This window comes from Cheilinus undulatus, linkage group 6 (genome assembly GCF_018320785.1).
Source record: "Cheilinus undulatus linkage group 6, ASM1832078v1, whole genome shotgun sequence".
Lineage (NCBI taxonomy): Eukaryota > Metazoa > Chordata > Actinopteri > Labriformes > Labridae > Cheilinus > Cheilinus undulatus.
Genome location: NC_054870.1, coordinates 596,817 through 620,654, shown reverse-complemented (window position 1 = coordinate 620,654; position 23,838 = coordinate 596,817). Strand labels below are relative to the sequence as shown.

Genomic DNA, 23,838 nt, shown 5'->3' with positions numbered 1-23,838 from the left:
TCTGTTTTTGGCTTTTTGTTAGAGAAATGCACCATGGGAGTTGTAGTTGGCCTTTTTTAGACACTGTCATTTTTTTATCCAAAGAACAGACAAACAAATCCTCATCCTGTGTTTTATATCATTCAAAACAAGAGTGCAGGACCATGAAATCATCAGTTTTTGGCTCTCAGCTAAACCAAAGCTCACAAATATAAAGGTATATGTGTAAAGATGTCACCATCACTGTTTCACACAGCTGTCTGCTGTCGTTTCTATCAAACAAACATCAAATCTATTTTTGACTTTGACCAAGACTAAAAAAAAATACTTCAGGTGGCTAAGCTAACCAGGGACAGGTAGGACATCTGAGTAAAGCTTCTAAATTTTACATCAAAATGCCCCAAGCATTTTTACCCATGATGCTCTGCTCTTATACAACACTCACACATACATGAACCTGCTATTATATTTGTAATGACGCTCCAAACAATCAAACTTGTTTTCAGCAGCAGAAATCTTTGTTTTCTCCCTTTTTCAAACATTTCCTGGCTTTCCCGTCCATGTTCCTTTCTCTGTGTCCTCCTTCTTTCTCTGTGTCCTCCTTCTTTCTCTGTGTCCTCCTTCTTTCTCTTGTCCTTTCAAATGTTTTATTCATTCACTTATTTCTGCCCTCATTCACTGCTTTCTTGATTTCAGCGTCTGGCAGCTTTGCCATCTACTTCTCAGGTTTCATTCCTTGTCCCTGTCTTTCTTTTCTCTATTCATCCTCTTAATCTCTCCATCCTTTCACTCATATTTCAGAGCAAAAGTTCAACATATAGTATCTTTAAACTGGGTGAGGGCTTTCTATGGTCTCACTCTTTCATTTCCATGAGTGAAGATCATTTCCCCTTATCCAACAATAGAGACCATTGAATTACTACGTGATTTAGGATTTCACTGCTGCTGTAAACTAGCTGAAGATTTAGGTTGTAGTTATCACCTTATCACAATGCTGTGGCATCTTTAATTCACATTTTTATTGCTGTTTGTCTAACTTCACTTCATAAAACAAGCTAACAGCTGTTGAGTGAGGAAAGTGAGAGGAAATCAAGAAAATATTCCTTTCATATTCCTGATTCTTTGTCATCTCTCTCTTTTCTTGTACCTACCCCATCTTAGAAGGACACTACAATGGGAATCAGTGATGAAGCAGCCGGGACGAGGACGGGTCTGGGCTGAGCAGAGGGTTGTAGTAGACCTTGGTAAATCTACTAGTGACCAATTTCCAGAAGAAGTGGAAGTGTGTTCAACACAGAATCATGTTATGCAGAAAGACATGAGTCATCAGGGCCAACAGTGAGAGCACCATCTCACCTCCATGTAGCTGGTGTTCATGCTCGGGGCATCCTGGCTAACCAGCAGCAGTGTGGGAAGAGCCATCAATGAGAGGAGGACTGATCTGGATTATCCAAAGAGGCTGCTTTTGTCTTATAAACCCTGATGGTTGGATTTTACTGTTTTAGTGGAGGTTACAGTTGAGATCATCAGTTTATAAGGACTAAAATGGGATCATTGACAGTAAGACTTAATTTTCAGTTGTAATGCAGAGTTTTAGGGTGGTGTCTAGTTAGTGGAGCACTGGTTAGTCACCTGTTGGTACAATCTGTTGGTGTTTCCAGTGGAAGATGGTATTTGGCTGTGCTAATGTGAAGCTAAGCGCTGTTATGTATTAAAATGTAAGTTGGGCAACTGCTTACATGTGTTGAAGAAAAGCTCATTTTCTTTCTGTCGACTCAGGTCTACTGTCTCAGTCCTGGGATAGGATTGAAAATAAAAATGTGTCTCCAGTCCTGCTTTAGCACAGACATAGAGCTGTATCACAGTGTTTCTGTTTTTGTGTTTTATTGCTGTTAAATGCAGGCTATTGGTCACATGGCTTTCTAAAGCAAATGTCCAGTAGTTGTACTAAAAGGCTGAATTCTTGAAGACTGGCGGTCATTTTGGCTGAAGACAAGAGTCTAGTGGAAACTCTGGTTTGCATACCACACATTTTTAGGCATTTTTAATGAACCATGTACAGTGCAGACATTTTTTAACATTGAAAACAAAAACACGGGTTTTCAGTGGATGTTTGCGTGGTTGTGGCCTCAATTAATTTGATCAAAGAAAGCAGACAACTCTAATGTGACAGGACAACTGCTCAGCTGTGTTTTAGAGTCTACAAGTTTGTTTTAGGAGGTTTTCAAGGTTTTCCAGGATGTTTCAGAGTGTTGAATGGCCACTTTAAGTGTGTTTGTACCTGAAGTGTAGGCAGCCCCAGCACTGACTTCATCCACGGAAACAATCCAGCTGAAAAACATTCAGAGGATCAGCTCTTAATATTCACATCGTAGAAACGCTTATTTAGATTAGAGATCTACTGACTATCACATCTGCAGGGAGTTAATCATACATTTATACACATGTCTCTTCATCACAGTCTCATCCTCTCATTCATGTTCACAATGAAAAACATGAGGCTGATTCTTCACTGTGACTGAAAACGTACAATATGAATTAGCAGGAGAGAGAAGAGCCAAGGCTACGGAGATTGTTTGTGTGTCTCTGTCTTTCTGTGACCAATCTGTCCTTGAACAGATCCTCACCTTGTACGTCAGCACTGAAAGCTCGTCATCTTCTCTGCAGTGTCTTTCCTCACACTCTGTCCACTTCCTTCTCTTCTTTCTCCTCTTGGCATGTGAGACAGCGGCCTCTGATCACCTGAAACACAAGACAGTCAGATGGAAAAACACGAGTCAATACCTGCTGTCAGTCAGCCTGCCAGACACCGCAGAGGGTAAAGTGGCAAAATACTAAGAACACCAGCTAAAATCAGGTTAAAAGCTTCTAAACTCATGTTTAAGACATGGAAACAGATTAGAGCAGGCAAGGTGATTTATAGAGAACCATTTATGAGTAGAGCCACTCAATATGATTCACAGAGTGAAAAAACAAATACTTGAACATTAAACATTAAAATGAAAAAGATGGGCATAACAAAAGCACAAAATCCATGCCAAACATTATTCAACAGCTCAAAGCATGGCCCAAAGACAGATGAATAATCTAAATTACTCCACTCATGACAATTTTGGGTTTTAATGCAGATTTGCATCTGTGATTTTTCTTTAAAAAATCCCCTTTTAGGTACTACTGTATATAAATTTATCAATATTGCATCATTTAGTGATGACAAAAAAAATGTACCCAGTGGTCAAACATTTGTACATCCTCATAAACAATGCTGCCTAAAACCACCACTAGGGGGCTCTCAACCAATACAATGACACAATATGACGAGTACAGACCAGCCCTGCCGAGCTTCGCTTTTTTGGTTTGAAATGAGATTTTCTATTCTGTGAAAACGGCACATCCTAAGGCGTGTTAGAGAAACAGAAAATTTCTCATTTGTTTTCTCATAACGAAGAGAAACGCACTGAAAAACGAACTTCTGGTTCTTGATCCATGTGGCCCAAAATGCACATGTGCTCTGGAAGCGATGCTATTTCCAAAGTTACTGACCAATAAATCTATCTGTGCTTGTGTGTGTGTGTGTGTGTGTGTGTGTGTGGGGCACATCTTAATGTTGTCTTTTTCTATATCTTCTGGTTTCTCATACCTTTATTTTAAAGAGGAGGACAGTGGATAGAGTTTGGAAAAGAGATGGAAGAGTTGGGGTCCGATTGAAGGCGAGCAACCTCGTCCACTGGAAGTGTGTCAAGAGTGCTGCGCCGCGCAGCCCTGATCAGCAGGCAGGAATCACAGGAGAACTGTGAGTTCACACAGGAACAGCATGTCAACAGCGGACTATTTTACCTTTGGGGCTTACTTTATCATCCGTGCTGGTGTAAGTCCATGATATTATTGCTTCCGCCATTAGGTGAGCACATTGGGAAGCTAAAAGGGTCATGTTTGCTTGAAGGATCTGTGGTTTCATGTAAAATTCTTTGGCTTAATATCCTAAAAAGTTAACTTTTTCTCATCAGTGGCGCCGTTGTAGCTCTGTGACCCACTGACCTCTTGGTGACCCTTTGCTCTCTCTGCAGGATGAGACATAATGTTGATATAGTGATGATTTATGACCAGGAGTCCGTGCATTGTGTTGTACTTTGAAAGAACCGGATATTCTACGCTTCTGACTTCCTGTTTGGAGCTTTCTGATCAACGGGTATTGATGCGGTTTGGCAGCAGCCGGTGCTGAAAATAGACCTGCAGGGTATCGCGAACGAAGTGGCGCAAAGTGTTGGTCCAGGCACAAGCCACTGCCAGACTGGAGCGCTGGCTGTGGAAATGCTCTGATAGACTAGAGGAAGTGATTTGCTCTGCAGTACGAATCGCTGGCAGATCGCGGCGTGGTCACTGTATGTGGAAATTGGAGGTCATATGGGGTGTGACCAACCTGCCAGGCCATTTGTGCCCCTAGCAGTGCCAACATCATGTTGGCAACATGATCTGTTTCACTGCAAAGCTGTAAAATCCTGTAAACGTTAACAAGTATCTGCCCCAGGACCTTCTCCTCCAACCACGTCTCAGAGAACTGTAAGGATGAACAGATAGCTCAACGGGCCAGAACATAAACAAGCTTGCTGGCTGACGTCAACAAAAGCAGAAATATTAGACTGCAATTCTTTTGACAAGTATAGAAACTGAAAACAGCTCCAAGGTAAAATCTCAAAGTGCTGTATTTATTCCATTTTCAAAGCCTACATTTTTGCTGAATTGATTTATCAACTTTAATACTTTAAAGAGCCAGCAGACATCCTGAACGTCCTGCTTGATTTTACAAACTGAATGGCAGACCACATCACCAGATGGCCTGGCTGAGCTGCGATGGCTCGTTTTAGAGCTGGTGACAGCTGCGATTGTCACCAGCTATGTTCTAAAATCGTCTTGTTGTGTCCCAAGTATTCTGTCTTAACTTGGCTTTACCCATAATCTTTTTGAATAATGTAGCCAAAAAACGTACAAAATTGACATATTGCCCAGCCCTAGGACATAAAGGTAATAGGAAGTAGGCCTGTGCTAAAAGAATCAATGTGGCAATATACTGACATGTGCACCTTGCAGATACGTCTCGATACAGATGCTACAGAATCAACACGGATGTAAACGCTGGGATGGCAGTTTTAAAATAAACATCCTCTGTGGCAGAACAAAAGAGCCAACAGATGCAGCAGACGCCTCACTCCAATGAAGGGAGAGATGGTACTCACAGTGTTACATGGGTTATAGTGTCTAGCTACTGCCAGCTACACTAAAAGAAAAGATACTGGATCATTTCAGGTTTCTCTAACACAAGGAAGCTGTAAGAAGGTAAAACACTGGAGCAACACCAATCTTCATCATCATATGACTCCAGGATAATTAGCCATTAGCAACAGCAGCTAAGCTTATCGGGCTAATCTGTGTCGTCATAACCACTGAACACTGTAAAGTCAAAATTTCCCTCAATTTCTTAACGGGATCATAAGATCATTATCAGCACTATAAGGTGTATTCGTAAAGACACAGGCAAACAGCAGCTGATAATGAACCTGGACTACACACTCTCACAAACACACACTCAGTCACACGCACCCTGAGTATTAGTGTGACTGAGTCAGAGAACCAGTCGACACTGTGTCTGTGAAAGGGAGCGAATCATCCTGCTGACAACCTGAACAAACCGCTCACCTCTCACTGAAGGTCAAACCGCAGCAGATGGCATGCTGGGAAATCCTCACTGAGGACTGTCTGTGTTGTGTCTGTGTGTCTGTTATATAACTTATTGATATTTATTGATTTTTATCTATGACTGGTTAATGGAGCTGCACCAACAGGAAATGTATTTAAAGACTTTCTGGTCAATCAAAGTATTGATAAACAGCCTGGTTATAGACCAGCAGTGAATGATCAGGTCAGAACAGTGAGACATGTTTCTGCTCTGATTATAAATCTGCTGCTTACTGACTTTTTAAAGAAAATCAATAACCTCAGGCTCAGTCACTAACAGCTCTGTGAGCCAATCAGGATTCAGACTTCTGACTTGAGTTTGACATTACTGCCAAAAGCAAGAGGACACTAAGTCAGCATGAGGTCTCTAGATAGAATACTCTGGCAAATGGAGCTTTTCTCAAACAGCAAATGTCCAGTTAAGGTTCAGTAATAATCATCAGTGAAGCAGTAGAGACAGTGGCGGTTTCATTACTCGCTGAAGCGGGTTGCTTGATAAAAAACCAGACATGAACATGTATCACACAGAGGAAGAGAAGTGGGAGGAGTTATAATCTTTATAAACTGTGACTAGGGCTGTCAGTCACCCGTTTCACTAGCCTCTTTGAAAGTTCAGCACAACACAGCTGGGCAGAAACGGCCTTCAAGCCTACAGGAGGAATTTCAAAATAAAAGCATAGCTTAAAGGTGACTTGTAGATGTTTTTTTTTTACTTTCTGTCAATTTCACTGGATAATTGATCAACCAATTAATGTATCTGTATACATCATTGGATTATTATGTGGTTATATCAGCCAATGCAGTAAACAGAGGCTGTTTTTCACAAAGCGGGCAAGCAAAATTCCAACCTGGGCTCCTTTGCCATTTTCCACCATCTTTTCTTAATAAAGGCACAAAGTCATTATTCCTTCTCTTTTAGTTTACAGTCTTTTTTTTGCTCTCTCTCTACTTTATGAATATCAAATCCATTAAATAATGCAATGTTAGAACCTGTGTTTGATATAGGCCATGACCTGAGTCCACTTTCTATTGCTGTCCACAGAGCAGGGAAGGGGGCTGGCATCAACCAACCAGAGAGTAGAGAAGGCACAGGAGTCATCCTTCCCATAATCCTCTCTGAGCAAAGATAAACCCCTGTCCTATGTAATCCAACACACAGACACAAATATAAACACAGTCCATAAATCATTCATTATTTAACAGCATTTCTCAGTATGATACCTGCTTTGTAATAAGGTAATCAATGAAGAGAGATATTAATGACTTCAGAATGAAAGAAATCATTGGTTGCAATTATTGAATCCTTTCAGAAATATTATTAAAGAGAGCTGCAACAACAAATCAATCAAATCCATTTTTAAAAGTGGTGTAAAAAAATCGGTTATTGATTCATTGTGTTACCTGAACATGATGTCATATTGGGCCTGTGCACATCCTCGAGTCCGAGCCAAGTCCGAGCCAAGTCCCGAGGCCCTAGTGTTCAAGTCTGAGTCGAGTCAGAGTAACCAAAGAAAAATCAGAGTGGAGTCCGAGTCGAGTCCTCTTTACCCGAGTCAGAGTCCGAGTCGAGTCCCCAGTACCTAAAACCTAGAGCCATTAAACCAAAATGATCAATAATTTTTAATGCATTAAGCTTTCCAGGTGGGCTGCACTGATGTGTTCTATTAATGTATGAATTTATTCAACTGTTTATTCTGAAGGCCTAGAGGAGCTGTTACACTCTTCATCTATAATATTAGTGATATTAACAGGATTATTTGTTTATTCAGGGTGGAAAAATGAGAAAACATGTTTTTAACTGAACTCTTTACATCTATCTTATACTAAATATTCCTCCTTTAAAATGACTGGATTTATTCAGATTTATAACTAAATACTAAAATTCCTATTTTCTCCATGGGACATTTGAACACATCATAAAAAGGTCTTAAGTTCGTCCCCCCTGCAATACTCTAAAGTCTGAGCTGTCTTTAAACACATCACAATTTTACCGTATGCCACCTCGTCTACCTACCTAATCAGCATTATCTCGCCGTTGTTAACGCAGATTTCAGAGTTGGATTGATATTTTTAACTATCGGGACTCTCTACAAGGTTTAAGAGTTTTTATCACTCTGTCCCAGACTGACGAGGATTACTGTACAGCAGCAACAGCAGCTAATATGACCAGTCTGAGCAGCTGGTGGAGATTTTCAGACATTCAAACGTAGGCTGGCTGCATTTTAGTTTCATTTCTAGTAAAGATTTCCGCGGGAATACAGAGAAGAGCCACAGGTTTAAGATACCTATCAGCCTATCAGCTCCTCTCTCTGTCACCAGGCTCCTCCTCTCTCCCTCCTCTGGTTGTTTTAACAGACATCAGGTTAGACTCACATGAACGCGCATGCAGGTGAACGCACACCAGGCGCTGGTGAACACTGATCAGTTACGAGGGGTTTATCACACAAAAACAACAAATATTACAGAATAAACAGTTTTCAGCAAAAAGGTTCCTCCTCAAGTCCCGACGCAGTTAAAGCTCGAGTCAAAGTCTGAGTCATCAGCGCTCGAGTCCAAGTTGAGTCATGAGTCCTCCAAATCATGACTCGAGTCAAAGTCCAGGACTCGAGTACTACAAGGCTGATCACTAGACAGTAAGTGTGGGTTGTACTGCCTCAGCAATATTCCAAAAACCACAGAAAAACTTCAGCTTTTGGTGGATTGAACTTTTGTACCATAACTTCCTGGTTGGACTTCTCCTCTTCTACATCTCAACAGCTCAGGGATGCTGTTCTCTACATAAATAAAAGGATGGCAACTTTAAACCTTTTAGCGAGCCATTTTATTTTAAATGCTCAACCACCTCTGAGAGTAGAGAGGTGCTTTACCCAGAATGATGACAGGAGGCTACATTACACAATGATGCCCTAATCAATATTCCTGTTTGATCCCAGATCCTTTAAATCATCAACATTACCGTCTATCTTTCCTGAAAGCAGCTCTAGATACAGCCCCACCAAATCAAGTGATCAATTATTTAACATTCTGTTCACACTGACAGAGACACACCTGCAGCTCACCTGTCTGAGTAATCAGACTCCTCTGTCCTCTACCAGGACACAAAATCCACTAAATGGAAACCAGAGCTGATGTCAGTAGCAATTAGCACACACCTTACATCATATCAAGCCTTTGCCTTGTTTGTTATCTGTGAGGACTGATAAATGAGCAAAGCGTGGCACTAAAGACAGCGATGGCTCTTACACAATTCTTATCTCCACATTAACAGCCCCAGTCAGACCGTCTAACAGGACATCCCACTACTGAGACTATTTTGTTAGAACCGATAATAATAACCATCGTCAGTAACCTTGCCAGGTCATCATCAGGCCAAGCCAAAGCTCCAATCAACATTTGGGTCAAACCAAAAACTGTTCAAACCAATCGCTTATTCACAAGGTGGTAGCTAGTGGCGGTGTTAAGTTGCACTGTGAGCTTATAGCCATGACAGCTGCCAGCGGTGAGCTCCATGTAGCTACAGTGGCAATTTTATCAGAACTGGACCTTATCTATGTACCAAAAGAGCAAACAGCACTGAAAGCTCTCCATGGTAGAAAAGCTGTTTTTGCTTTTCTGACCTGCTTCTGCATTTATTTTAATTTTTTCATCATTTTATCATCTTCATGTAACCAGGAGTTTTCCCATTGAGATACAACAATCTCTTTTACAGACGAGTCCTGGCTGAGACGGCAGTGTGTTTGAGGAATCTCACACATGATGAGAACAAAAGTTACAGCTGTCAACAGTCCGTGGAGTCAGTACCGCACATACAGAAGAAGGCAAATTATTCAAAATGGCCTTAAAAAGAATAATATACCAATGCTCCATCCTTTTATTCCACAAAGAAGACCAACTGACTTTCAAAAAGCACAAAAACCCCACGATGATGGGTGCAAAACCCAAACCAGAGGCAAACAGCAAGGCAGTATGGTAGACTGAAGCCCAAAACCCACTGGCACTGTCCGAACTGCATCAAAACACTCAGTCCCTGAGCAGGCTTACAGCCCTGGTAGCATTAAAAGACAGATTTTCTTCTAGCAAATGAGTTTGTGATGGTTACGGTTGGGTTAGAGTTGTACTGTAAGCTGGTATATACGGCATATATACGGTATATACCAGGATACTGGTGGAGCGATTAGCTTGGATGTAGCTGCAGAAAAGCTGAAGTTAATTCAGACCTTTACCACACTTCTTTATTAACACAAGAGCAACGCTAAAAGCTTTCTGCACTAGCCTGGGTAACTCAGCTTACGTAGCAGTGGAGTTGTACATGTCTACTTCCTCATTTTGTCTTGTCGCTCTGATTGGCTGGTCATGATTTTGATGGACAGAGCATTTGTCCAATCAGCTCCTGAGAATTTTCAAAGAGTCCTGCCCTTCCCAAACACTTTGTATAAACAGTCCTTCTGGTTTCAGGGTAAACCAACAGTGTGGCTGCTGTGGCACTTGCATGATGACTTCATGGACACGGCTGGAGGTTGTGGTGAATGTTCTGGTGACTTGTTGGCTCTGGCAGATTTTCCACATGTTGTTGACCTCACTGCTGAGCAGTATGAGCTCCCCATCCTCCTCCTATCTACAAACATCAGGCTTTCTGTTAGTAGAGTTATCTTTTTTTTATTCTTTGCTCCACGATTCTGTAGATAATTTTCAACACTGCCAATGATTCAGTACAGAGGTTCAGTCCTGACACAGCAGCCTGGTGTGACTGGGCCCTTTGCTGTGTTTCATCCTCACTCTTTCTTCCTCTGTTTTTTCAGTTCTATCCACCATCGTATTAAGACAGAGGCCAAAAATGAAATAAATCATTTGATAATGTGCAGTGTATAAATGTGTCAACATCTATGAGATGCTTTGCACTGATCATTTATGGTGTAATGTTGGAGTGTGGTGGGCGAAATAAGAACCTGATCTGAGAGCCAACATTCAGAGAACATTCTGTACAGGTGTACATACGCAGACACTGATAAATCAGGATTATTTGGAACGTGTTTTTTTCTTCGTGCATATTTACACACATATCTGGATTCTATGGACTGATTTAAATGCCAGAAATGAGAGGAGCACCAATGCATGGCAAGCTGCATGGACCCAAAGTGGAACCTGCAGCCAATCAGGTGAACTTCAACTTTGACCCTGAGTTTGTAGAACTAAAATGAGGGTCATTTTTGGGCCACTGTGTGTCATCTTGCAATCAGAAGGGTGTGGGTTCGATTCCCAGCTCCTGCAGTCTCATGTCGATGTGTCCTCAGGTAAGACGCTTACCCCTAGGGATGCACTGATCCACTTTTTTTCAGTTCTGATCTGATTCCAATAAATATGTGCTGATACCAATACTGATTCCGATATATATATATAACATTTATTTTTGTTGTTAGTATAATGTGTGAGGTTACATGAGTATTAAACCACCCAGCTCCTCTTAATAAAAAGCAAAAAGCAAAAAAAAAAAAGCACAAAAAAACAAGACAAATTGAATTTAAATGTATTCCAAACAAATTTATTTGAACTACTACAAAAAAAATAAATATCAACATTATCCAAAAAGCAACAATTGAGTATAAGTTATAAACAACAATGCTTACCCTAAATAGCATAACTCAAGTAGGTTAAACTACTACTTTAACAGTCGGTTAAACTAATTACCAATCCTTTTTTAAGAACACAGGCTTGAAATCCCTGTCTATACTGTGTTTGATGAACCTCCCGCCACTAGAGACCGCTGTAGCTTCAGTAGCTTCAGTTAATGGCAGCAGCCTTCCTCTCTGACCCTTCACCAGATGTAAACAATGAGAAGGTCTGCGGTGGCTACTCTGTTAGCATATAGTAGAAAGATCGCAGTACAACAGTTTTCCAAAGTAGTAAATGGAAATAAAGTGGTATGTGGGCTGTTGAGGGTTAAGCTCACGTATGACGACTCACCTGAAGTGAAAAGAGGCCAAATATCAAAGCAGCAAAAATGATATTAATCTGCAAAGAGGAACGAAGGTGGGCAGCGCTAGCTTTCAATGCTAGCCACACTGTAGAGAGTATATCAGGCTAACGTCACAAACACTCTTCTTTGTGTTCTCTCGTCTATAGACTAGTTTTGACTATTCTAAATAAAGATACGTTTAATTGACTAGGTAATTATACCGCTACGAACATCCTAACTAATACTAGCTCAGTTACACACAGACTGTCTTGTGTTAGACTGCGGTGCGTTCATGGTCTACCGCAAACTGTAGGATGGATTTGGATTGGTCACTTGGATCGGCGCCGTCAGTAAGATATCTGATCCATTAATTACATCCATATCGGACCCGATACCAATATTGGATCGGATCAGTCCCATCCCTACTTACCCCTGCTTCGTTGATGGGTTCATGACGGGTAAATGGGTATGGATGCGTTTGTATGGATTAGCTAATACTGATGGCCACAGCAACCTCTGCCATCAGAGTGTGAATGTAAAGTGTGTGAATGGGTGGGTGTGACCTGGGGTGTAAATGCACTTTAAGTAGTCAGATGACAGAAAATCACTGCACAAGCTCAAGTCCATTTACCATTTTCATTGCGGCCGCTGAGAATTATAGATCAGGTGATATATATATATATATATATATATTTATAAGGGCGTCACCGTATAAAATCAAATACTTTTATCTTTTTTTTAAAGATGTGTTTTAGGCCTTTTTGTGCCTTTATTGGATAGAGGAGGACAGTGGATAGACTCGGAAACAGGGGCAAGATGGGGGAGAGACATGCGGCAAAGGGCCTCGTGCCGGATTCGAACATGCCTGTGCGCCTTAACCACTCGACTATCAGCGCGCCCTAAAATCAAACACTTACTGCACCGCTGAAGAACAGGCTCAAACTGTCTTACACACTAATAAAATACATTTTATTGGGTAAACCTGTGCCACAGTAATGAATAATACTGCAATGAGCAATGGTAACTGGTCAGTAGAGGGCACCAGAGTGCCTGCCATCACCCTCCATGAGGAAAATGACAGACCTTTATTTCACCTTATACGATTTTAAATACCTGTTTGAAATATTAATATGAATAAATTAGATACGATGCAGTTAGAGTAAAATGTGCACTGTTTATTTTCTGCTGCTGTGTTGAGTCTGCAATTTTTATGCCAGTTCCCAGTGCTGTTTACGCATGGCAAATGAATCTGAATGTACTATTTTGGAGGTGTAACAGATAAATATTGAGCAGTGGCTGATTACAGCCTACTGCAGTTTTTGCAAAGAAGGAAAGACAGGAGACATCGAAGGAGATGGAAAGTTTGGCTGCATGATCAGCTGGGGTTGCAGCACAAATGTAAGTATGAATACAAACCCTGTATCATTTATGTCATCTATTATAATGCCTCTTTGTTGCTGAAATGCTGGTTCTCTTATTCCATGCTGCTTAATGCTAATGTGGTCATGAAATATCTGGGTTACAGAGTCAATCTACTGCTCAGCCACTCAGCTTTTGTTAGCATTAATGACTTCTGGTAACCAAGGCCTAGCCTGGGTTCACTCAGATTCATCTGACCTTGGTGTCTGATGATGGATGCTTCATGTGCTGCTGGAATTTGTAACTTCATGCTTACACAGAATGAGACACTTCATGGGAATGTCTTGCTGAAAGTTTTTTCTTGCTGTATTTTGTTAACCAGACGTTTGTTCTGCATAACCACATGTACAACCTTAGCATTCATTGACCACCCAGATGTTTCCAGCACTGTAATACATGACTGTTTAGACGTGTAGCAGACGTTATAAAGTCACGGTAAAACAATGTCAGAGAGATTACTGATGATGGCCTGCAGACTGAGTAATAGTTAAAGGAGACAGTATTAGCTGTATGAAGCAGCAGGAACAAAAGAACAAAAACAAAGACAACATGGTCAGAGAGGGCGAGCCAAGGACGTGTTGAGATATCACGTCTTCTAAACTCATGAATAAAACATGAACAACATTTGGTCTGTTTTCCCAAATAGAGTCGACCAATGACAAACGGTCTGATAGGAGCAAAACAACACATCAAACCAAGAACACAGGTGACCCACATCTTCACCTTCAGTCTCATCAAAGCTGAATAAACTTCACATAAAACACTAAACACTCCACACCACAGACACCTCACCCCTCCCTCCCTCCTCCACCTTCTCTTCCTTCCTTCACCGCCCCCTTATTTATCTCATCTTCCACCTTCTTTCCTCCCACCCCCCAAACTCCTTCACTGCTTCGGCCTGTTAATTTACCCTCATTTCCTTTTGTTTACTTTTCACTTCTTTATTTAATATTGTATTTTTCCTCCTCCTTCCCATCTTCACTGCCTTCAGGAGTCCTGCTGTCTGGGTTTGTCTAACTGAACATACTTGGTAAGAACAGTCTGTTAAACATGCATCATGTTAGCTCAGAAAAAGTGATGTCTGAAACTACTGCAACAGAAATATCACCATAACTTTCATATCATAGCAATACTGGCTGATTGCTTCACCATAAGAGCAACAATATCCAACATTTATTTTCATGTTTCCAGCTTAAAATAGAAGTTTCAAAGTTGATCTGACAGGACAAGGCCTTCCAACAGGGAGGAAAGGGTCTGCCCCATCTCCACAGAAAGCCAGCTTGCCTGCTTTCAGCACTGTGTAACTTTGGCAGAAGGCTGTGGGTCTCCTGCAAGAAGAGAGAGGTTTAACAGCACTGGTTCATACTTGGACTGAAGGCTATTGGAAAAAAGCTGACCCTGTGATAGGTTTTCTTTCTGCAATATACCCATGTGAACAAAAGTATCTGGCTGTTAATTATTGAACTCAGGTGTTTCAATCAGACCTGTTGCCACAGGTATAAACAGGCCTGGAGTGGCTAATCTGGAAAACCAGGAGAGTTCCAGATGGGCTAGGCTTCTTTCAGGGCTGGTAGGGCTGCCATACAGCGGCATTCATCAGGCTACACTAGCTAGGATGGACACAGGCAGGAGATATTATTGTTACGTCACATTTCTCCTCATAAAATTCACAATCGCTCTCTCACTTAATCCCTCCGACCAAAGACAGTCAAAGGGTTCAAGAGATAGATGGACATAACTAGAGCAAAGTTGGTGAAAAAGCTAGACTAAAAAAACAGACAGCATCAGTACCTCACGCTGCCAAATGTGCAAATTAATTTTTGTTGTCACTAACTCACAGCTCGATGTAAACGCACCAGGTGGAGATGACACAGGAAAGCTAGCAGAACCAGAGCTTCAACACATAACAGCATAAACTGTGCAAACCAATGTCCAAGTTTATCAATTGAATCTATGAATTGTATGACTTGGCCTATAATAACGTATAAGAACACAACACAAATAAGCTCTATGTAGATAGCAGCTGTGTAACTAGAACTAAGTGTTAAACATCACCTCTGCAGCTGCTGCAGCCCCTCCACCAGTCTGCTGCTGAACAGAAGAGCCTTCACCACCAATAAGAACAAGCCATAAGAATGGAAAGATAGGATTCAGTTAATGGAAAAAAAGAGTACAGTATTGATATTATATGTAAATAAAACTATCTTTATGTTTTTTATGAAGGGAAGACTTTCAAAACAAGACTTGTACAATTATAAAACTTGAACTTAGACATTTTGTGGCTTAGAAGATCATAATAATAAAACTGTCAAACTTAGGAAATAAAAAAATAGATTGTTATTCTGTTTTAATCGTGGGAACGGGCTTTCATTGACTAGAGAACATATTTCTTACAGTTTTAAAGTTAATGTTTGCATCAGCCATAGTAGCAGGCCTCAGCATTGAGCTCAGTGTGGTGTTAAAGAAAATATTGATAGCCTAACTGAATTTTAATATAACTAATATTATTAGACGGTAATTGAATAACTTTCGTAAAAGGTTATGAACTGAAGTGGGCCGGTCTGAGCCATGAAACTCCAGGGCTGAAAATTAATCCCACTGGGTATAAAATCATCATCTCGCCATGCAGTCTCTATTCTCAAACATCTATGATCCTAAACGGGTTGTTCCTGAAGAGCTCAGAGACTTCAAGAGTGGGTACCTTTATGACTGTGAAGTTTGGTGGAAGAGGGATAATGGTATGGGGCAATTTTTCAGGGTCTGGGCCAGACCCCTTACCTCCAGTGAAGGCCAATCTTAATGCTTCAACAGACCAAGACATTCTGGACAATGCTACACTTCCAACTGTGTGGCAACAGTTTGGGGAAGGCCCTTTTATATTCCAGCATGACTGTGGCCCAGAGACCAAAGAAGGAAGACATGGTCTGAGGAAGAACTGGGCCTCATGTACAAAAGGTGCATACGCACAAAAACGTGGCATGCGTTCTTTTACACTGCAAAGTTCAGATGTATCAAGAGTGAAATGACCGTGGAAATGTGCAGTGCCTCATGCTAACTTCATGGCTGGCATACGCACGTTTCTACAGCTGTGGATCCTTTGGCGACACTTAGAGGTGATGCTGGGAAACTGTTATAATAAATAAATGTGACGTGCACATCAGAGACACATGACCAATCAACACTGATGAACAATTAACACACACGTGTCTGCAATTACACGAGCGGATATAAAAGCATGCGCTATAAGTGGTGAAAATAAATACAGTTAACAACAATGGCTTTAGCAGTATTAGTAGACATTGTAAATGGTGCAATACAAAGAGAGCATGTGTTTAGAGACAGAGAGGATTTACTGGTGCATGATGACAACTGGCTCATCAGCTGCTTTAGGTTCCCGAGGGCAATCCTCCTAGAACTGTGCGCAGTTGCCTGGGAGCGCGACACAGCGAGGAGCCATGTGCTGCCTGTATGCATACAGGTGCTGACCACACTGGAGTTCTTAGCAACTGGGGCATTCCAGAGGGGGCTGGCGAACCGATCGGGACTTTGTCAGTCAACCCTGAACCGAGCCATGGCAGCTGTGTGGGATGGCATTATCCGCATGTCCGCCAGGTAGCCTATGTCAAATTCCCATACAATGCAGCTGAACAGGTCAACATTAAAGTGCAATTTGCAGCGAGAGCTGGTTTTTCCTAATGTAATCGGGGCTATCGACTGCACACACATTGCTATAAAAGCACCATCACATGATGAATTAGTATGTCAACAGGAAAAATTTTCATTCAATCAATGTACAGATCATATGTGATGCGGAAATGCAATTAATCAGCATTGTGGCGAGGTGGCCTGGTTCAACACATACATTCTGAGTGACAGCATGGTTGGGAACAGACTACAAGCTGGCACTGTGTGCGATGGAGGGCTTCTTGGTGGGTACATTTTTTTCATTTAATTGTCCTAATATTAATCCCCCTGACGCGCATTGAGCATGTGCGGCCCTAAGTACTATCCCGTCTTCACAGCATTATTACTAGTCAGTGGCTAAAGTTAGTGACTTGCTGTTTTTTGCTGGTTAAAGTACAGCTTCAGATCTTTCTAACAAGCCCCTGGTTGTCTCTGTGTGCAAAATACTTATGTTAATAACCCTGTGTGTAAAGTGTGAAAGCCGTGTGTGAAGTGTGAAATGTCTTCATCAGCCTCACCTTTTCCCTGGTGCACCTCTGCATTAGTTTGCAACAATAGCGTGTGATCCATGTAAGTAGTGTATAAAATTAACAATTGGAAACTGTAAATCCAGTTTACTTGTCTGCTTTGCGGCGATTCTCTGTTCAAATGGGGTGAGCCCCTCTTCTCCTGTCCCCCCATCTGTTTTGGCCACACTTTGGCAGTGGGCTTCTGTTCTCTGCTTCACATCCACCTTGATGTCGGACCACTTCTTCTTCAATTCAGCATGTGTGCACTAGGCTTGTTCGGTATACCGGTACTAAATTGGTACCGGGGTACTGAGGCATTTAAAACGGTACTATACTGCGCTTGAATGAGACTGGTACTTCTTTTTTAAACGTCGCCGCGTAACATCACCGTATTGTAATTTGAGCCGAGGCGAGCAAGACGGAGCAAGCAGGCGAGCCTTAACCCTTAGGGATGGCCGTTGTCATATAAAAAGTGCATGGTTTATAAAAACATTAATAACTTTTGAACCATACATGACAGTTGCCTACCATTTTTTCCCGTGAAAGCTGACGGTTTTACCGTTCATTTGCTACCCTGGACGTCCTTGTAGCTCTAAATGACGCCGTTCTAACAAGCCTGGAACTTCGGTGACTTTTTCGGGTCTTTAAAGATTAAATCCACTGCGTTGGAGCTGATTATAAATGCCGTTTTATCAATTTTTTATCCATTTTCAATCATGTTTTGATTATCTTCCGGAGCTGCTGCCATCTTGTTTTGGCCAGTGAGGTCATTTTGTCATGCAAAGCATCTTGGGAGTATTTTCAACCAATCAGAAGGTGGTGCTTCTCACGTCATGCTGTCTGTAACTGCGCCTGCCCAAACACCTTTAGATAATATTAAGTTTGACAAATAAAGAAAAAATGTTGATAAACAGTATATATATATATATTATTATATGTATGTATATATATATATATATATATATATACATATAATAACAGTTTATATACACATATATATCCTCATATCAGTAAATGGTTAAGTATTTAAAATATTAATGATGGTAATAATATTAGCTTTTAGCTTTTTTAACCTTTAAATCCCATACAAAGAAAATATCAGTTCTTTTGGTTTTTTTGCAGTTTTTTCTGTATCCTAAAACATTGACAGAAACAAACAATGACATGTTGTGTTTTTTAACACATTAATTTTTTTACTGATGCATAGTTATAGTTCTAAAATTTTCTATAAACATAAAGTCAATAATGACATTTTCTGTGTTCTCTTTTTATTTGGAAAAGTATCAAAAAGTATCGAAATACATGTTGATACCGGTATCGATACCAAAATGTTGGTATCGTGACAACACTAGTGTGCACTTTTCTGACCCCACAGCATTGACAGCCTCACACACATTCTCTCACTCACTCCTCTTGCGTTTACAGTTTATGTCGGAGGACAGCATGCCAAAGAAGACATTTTTGTGTGCCTTTACTTAAGTTAGAATCGTCTCCAATTCGCTTTCTGTGAAGTTCTTCTTTTTTCCTGTCTTACTCATTCTTATGTTTGAATTTTCTGATTGTGCAGAGAAGGGGATCTCAGGCGCACGGCTCATTTAAATATGATTTGGGTATTTAAATGGGGGCGTGGACAGGGAGGAGTCGGGTACTCCAACATGTGCTCTAAAGTCCACATTGATTGGGATGTACAAAGGAAATGTGCTTCATACATCTGGATATTTTTATGCGTTTAACTTTTTCTGGATTTGAGCATACGCCATGTTTCAGCAGAAAATCCACACAAGTCTTTGTACATGAGGCCCCTGGACTGGTCCACACAGAGTCCTGACCTCAACCCCATCCAGCACCTTAGGGATGAACTGGAACAGAGATTATGGTCCAGGCCTTCTGGACCAACATCAGAACCTGACCTCATAAATGGTCTACAGGATGAATGGACACACATTGACACAGAAACACTCCAGAATGTTGTAGAAAGCCTTCAAAGAAGAGAGGAGGCTGTTAGAGCTGCTAAAGAAGGAAACTCCATATTAAAGTAGGGATGCACTGAAAATTCGGCCACCGAAAATTTTTCGGCCGAAAATGGCCCAAAAGTGCATTTTCGGTTTTCGGCCGAAAGACTTTTATCACCGAAACAACAAGGCCAAAACACGACATTGTGATGACACAAACAAAAACCGCGGCCAGTACGTGCTTGGATCAGTGGTTCTCAAATAGGGGTACGCGTACGTGAAGGCGCTCCAGGGGGTACGCGAGATTTCAAAATACATGCCGGCTATTTAAGAAAAATAGCGCCTTTCTTTGCATGTCAGGAGCGACATGTTATTGGCGAGTATATTACATACATTCTAAAATCACATTCGTGCTGCGAACGTCTGCGGTGTGTTTTCTCTGTCCTCTGATAAACACTGATATTTACTGGAGTGGAAGATAAAAGCAGGTTTGTCCCTGTCTGTCCTTCACTCTGTGCGTAACGCGGCGCTTTTACGCACAGCCAGGCTGTCAGTGCCGTTTTGTCTCACGGTTTCATTCACTGTGCCAGCCAAGTTTGTAAAAGGACTGACTTTTCATTCATTCTATGTCAAATATGATCAATCAGAGTTATAATATCGCACAGCTGAGGCTCGCGGTGAGAGGAGTTAACTCTCTTCACAGCACACAGACTGGCTCACCTGTTTGTGTTCCAGACTGGTCAGAGGAGTCATTTAGCTGGTTGATCTTATAAGTAGCATGTCTGAGGTCAGAGGAGACTGTGTTGGTAAATATTTCACTAAAGTCCCGGTAGTTTAGAAACAGCTCCAGCTGTGTGAGTTTCACTCCAACGAGCGCACATGGTGGTGGTGGTGCTGATTTTTAAGGCAGACAGAGGAACAAAAACATCGTCCTCTCCAACACCACCTGATGTTTGATATCTTCTCATATTTGTTTGTAGTCAGTGCTTGTGTTTTTGCCTCTGTTTTGTTTTTTAGCCAGGTAGAGAGGGAGACAGGCAGCAGTCAGCCCGACATATCCACATGAGCGCAAATTTGTTACTTAAATAAACGCAGCAATGTCGCGCTGTGAAATGATGTTGCAGGTTTATAATTTATTTTTTGTGAAGAGATGCTGATCTATAACTAAGTTCATGATTTCAGTTTGAGAAGAGAGAAGTCTTTTTTATAACTTGTTTATTATTTACAGGTTCTAAGTTCTTTCTAGCTCTATGTTTTTATTTCCATATTGTTCCAGAGAGACCGCTGCAGCCAATCAGAGTTTTGCACACTTCTGGGTTTAAAGCCTTTCCAGCCACTGTTCCCAACAGCTACATTAATTTGAATTCCCACATTTAGAGATGAGAAGATGTGTCATGACTTTAGTCATGCATTTTTAACATTTAAAATGTATGAAAGAAAATCTAATATTTGTCATTTGAAAGTGTTTATCAGTTACAAAGTTTGATAAATCAGACGGCTGTCACAGCACTCTTTAATGTCTTTCTTTTTGGCCAAAAGCTTTGCGCTGTTTAGGGGGTACCTGGCAGAAAAAAATACTTCACAGGGGGTTCATGGTTGATAAAAGGTTGAGAACCACTGATTTACTGTATACATGAGAGCAGTCAAAGTTAAACATTTTATTTTTTATTTTATTTTATATTGTGTATTGTTGGAATGAAGTGCTTAATAAATATTTACATAATTTTGTAATTGATTTATTCTTTGAAGCATTAATATTAATTTTTGCAATTGCAATTGGTTTTAGTGAGGTTAGGACACAGTCATAGCCATAAATGCAATGGTACTAATAACTGGCATAATCATTTCTTTCGGTGTTTCGGTTTTCGGCCTTGGTTTCCTCATTTTCGGTTTTCGGTCTCGGCCAAGAATTTTCATTTCGGTGCATCCCTATATTAAAGTACATGGATATGAATACAGTATCATTACAGCCCCTGTTGGTGGAATGGTCAGGTGGCCAGACACTGTTACCATATATTGTGTGCAGTATTTTGTTATTGCGATATTGTAATGTAATGCAATTTCTTTCATAAACCTCAACACTTAAATCAAATCAAAATCCGATAAATATATTTCCTTTTTTGTTTATTTATTGAATCTAAATCAGCAACTTAAATGATTTTTTTCTTATTTGGGCCCCTTTTCAGTTTTTGATTTCAAATATCACACATTGTGTAGTTCTCTCAGAATGGCTGACAAACCACACATCTGTTCCCTGCAAGGATGTATACTAACCAGCACCGGGACAGGTGTTCTAATACTAGCATTGAGTGTCTGCCTCAAGCATCATGTGGGTGTATCTGTGACGACAACAGCGCCACCTGTTGTCTGTACGTAGATGCAGGCGACACGTAACCTCTTCCTGCACAATGCTCTGTTCTCTGACTCTGATGGTGAGGCCAGACAAACTTTAGTGTTTATTAGTCCCTGAGTTGAGAAAACTTGCAGTTTTGGTTTGATTAAACAACACAGAAGTGGCGACATGATGTGCTTCAGGTCTTGTGGCTCACATCCTGTGATGTGACTATAATGCACACATCCTTCAGCCCTAGTTTATACATCAGCCGTCAGCTAAAAGAGGCTGTTAGCCCCGCCCACTACTAATCCAAATAAGCTCATACTGTCTTCAAACTATAACTATAACTTCTTTTCTGTGTTGTTGTCAAACGAGAAGTTTTTTGTTAACTTCTTGTTTAAACTGCTAACTTCCAGCATCTCTCCTCAAAGTCATGTGACGTTGCTGTGATATGTCTCACTACTGTTTGATACAACAGCTGAGGCTACGAGACGAGTGAGGACAGTAACAAATGAGAGAAAAGAGAGTGGGCTCCAAATAGCTCCAAACTGAAGTCTTATATATTGTTGCTTTAAGCCTTGGGAGAAACCAGCACACACAGTCAGCAGATGTCCTGTGTTGGTTTCTCCCTTCAAAGTCATTGCCTTACGTTAAAAAGGTACCAGGGTTTTGTACCGTGCCTAAAGCTGAGGAGGTGGATCAGTCTGTACAGGCTTTGAGGATCCAGCTGGACTCTGCTGACTCAGTTCTAAAGAACATTTCTGCTCCACTGGAGCCAACACGAGAAAACTTCAATATAATAAAATATAGATGTGGACCATTTTTCACACAGAAACCTGCTGTGGCTGAAAAGATCACACCATATCTGAGAGCTCGTCATCCTAAAGTCTGCTGTTGTTTAAAGCACAGGAGCTTTTATTATCTCACTGCTCTCATCTTACTTTGATTGGCCTCTGCTGTGTGAGGACGTTCAGAACAGCCTGGATCGTTTTCTGGTTTTATCACACAGTGGCAGTCCTCTGATTCTATGTAAACAGCAAGAACAACCCTCCTTTCTGAACCAGGCATTGATATCTGATTAACAGAAGCCACATTTATATCCTGTGAAGGAAACTAGTATACATGGCTTTCTTTGGGCAGCTGGCTGGTAAACAGCACCTTAGCTGTAGTTTCCACAGTCTGTCTGCATGTTGTCCTGTGTACAACACACACCGTGCCCAAAAGTGAGAAACACGGAAACGGGCGAATCCATCTGCTTTGCAAGGTTAGAAACAGAATGCACATTTAAAAAAACAAATATACTTTGGACAAATAAAGTTGCATGATGTTTGTATGCTGTTCTCCTGATTACTACATGACCCTGTGATCCCATGATCTTTGATGCGGTTCCTCAGAGCCACACAGTGCTCTGATTCACAAACTGACCCAGTGGACGATGGTGTGGACCATTGATTAGAGACAAACGGAGCACACAGACAAATCCCTGCAGGACCAGAGCCTGCGGAATCTGTGGTGCTGGTGTGACTATGGCCGAAATGTCTGAGAAATGTTTCCCCAATTACAGTCCATTTTTCTAGAAAGTTGGGACATTGCGGTCAAAAGTTATCTTTTATGGAAACTTAAGGCCAAATTTAAACTGATAGTCCGGGGGCTCGGTCCGTTTTGGAACAGAAAGTATAACATTGTTGCTCTTTCCTTTGGTTGGATTCACATTCACGCTGCTCTTGGTCAAAAAGATCAAACCGTCTGAACCCCTACAACCTCTGCCCATTAGGGGTGCTGTGGTTACATACAAACGGCGAAGAAGAAGAAAAGAAGGCGTAGAAGAAGACAAAGCGGCTCATCTATTGCCCAGACTAGAAACTGGAAACACATTCACCGGCCTTTGGAGACCCCCTGTTTTCAAACGGACCAAAGTCCGCTTGTTTGGTCCGCACCAGAGTTCACATGAGCTTTCACACCACTCTAAACGAACCTGACTGTCTGGGAAAACGGACCAGAGTTGCTTTAAAGAGGACCAAACAGCTCTGGTATGAATGCGCCCTTAGGGCCCAGATGTGATGGAGGTAGCAGCGATCCACACTGATGGACCGTTCATCCCTGACATGCCCTGTGATGTGACTATTGTTCATCTGTACATCCCAGTGAGGCTAATAAATGCTATACTGTTAGTCTTTTTGGCACAGTTCCTTCTTTGTGGATCTGGCCGATGGTTTCAGTGTTTTAAAAACCATCACATCCTGAGATAGTTCAGAACTTACACAACAGAACACT

The 23,838-nt window shown here is 41.2% G+C and overlaps 1 protein-coding gene across 2 annotated transcripts in view; it reads right to left on the bottom strand.

The window, feature by feature from the left end:
* The window catches only part of tjap1 (tight junction associated protein 1 (peripheral)), a 125,664-nt gene that overhangs the window by 82,002 nt on the left and 19,824 nt on the right, over window positions 1-23,838 (bottom strand). For both annotated transcript variants that reach the window (XM_041789984.1, XM_041789983.1), the window contains exons 2-3: window positions 2,607-2,721; window positions 2,261-2,310 (exon numbers count right to left, since the gene is read on the bottom strand). The gene's annotated coding sequence lies outside the window, so the exon portion shown is untranslated. The remainder of the gene's footprint in view (window positions 1-2,260; window positions 2,311-2,606; window positions 2,722-23,838) is intronic.